We start from the raw sequence: 414 nt of genomic DNA, 5'->3' as shown, positions 1-414 counted from the left end.
CAGAGCAGATGTATTAGATGCTATTTTATGCAAAGTCTAGCTTGCACTTGTTTTATATGAATTGCCAGTTTTTAGATTGATTGTGTACGAAAATGTTTCTGATTAAGACATGTAACATTATCACGTATTATTGCAGAATCTCATATTGCAAAAATATTTTACTTGTTTGTAAAACGCTAGAGTTAGTGTCATAAGCAGTAAGTGTGAGTTAGACACAATTGATAGAAAGGTTTTGATTGAAAGCAATTTAGAATAGTTTGTGCTACAGTACTTATGCAAAGTATGGCAACAAAAAGAGATCCATAGATAAAACAGCTTCTAGTGTTTTTTCAATTAGCTTTTGAATAAAGTTATTTAGCCTTTGAGAGTTTCTTTTTTCATTAGCTAGTGTGTGCTGTAGAATTGGAAAAGAAG

General features: G+C 30.9%; 1 protein-coding gene across 1 annotated transcript in view; it reads left to right on the top strand.

The window, feature by feature from the left end:
- Positions 1-414, top strand: part of LOC119589252 (DCC-interacting protein 13-alpha-like) — a gene marked incomplete in the record, with an annotated part of 61,984 nt that overhangs the window by 56,916 nt on the left and 4,654 nt on the right.

The sequence above is a fragment of the Penaeus monodon genome, chromosome 25, assembly GCF_015228065.2.
Source record: "Penaeus monodon isolate SGIC_2016 chromosome 25, NSTDA_Pmon_1, whole genome shotgun sequence".
Classification (NCBI taxonomy): domain Eukaryota; kingdom Metazoa; phylum Arthropoda; class Malacostraca; order Decapoda; family Penaeidae; genus Penaeus; species Penaeus monodon.
The sequence above is the reverse complement of the archived record's forward strand: the minus strand, read 5'-3'. Positions and strand labels throughout refer to the sequence as shown.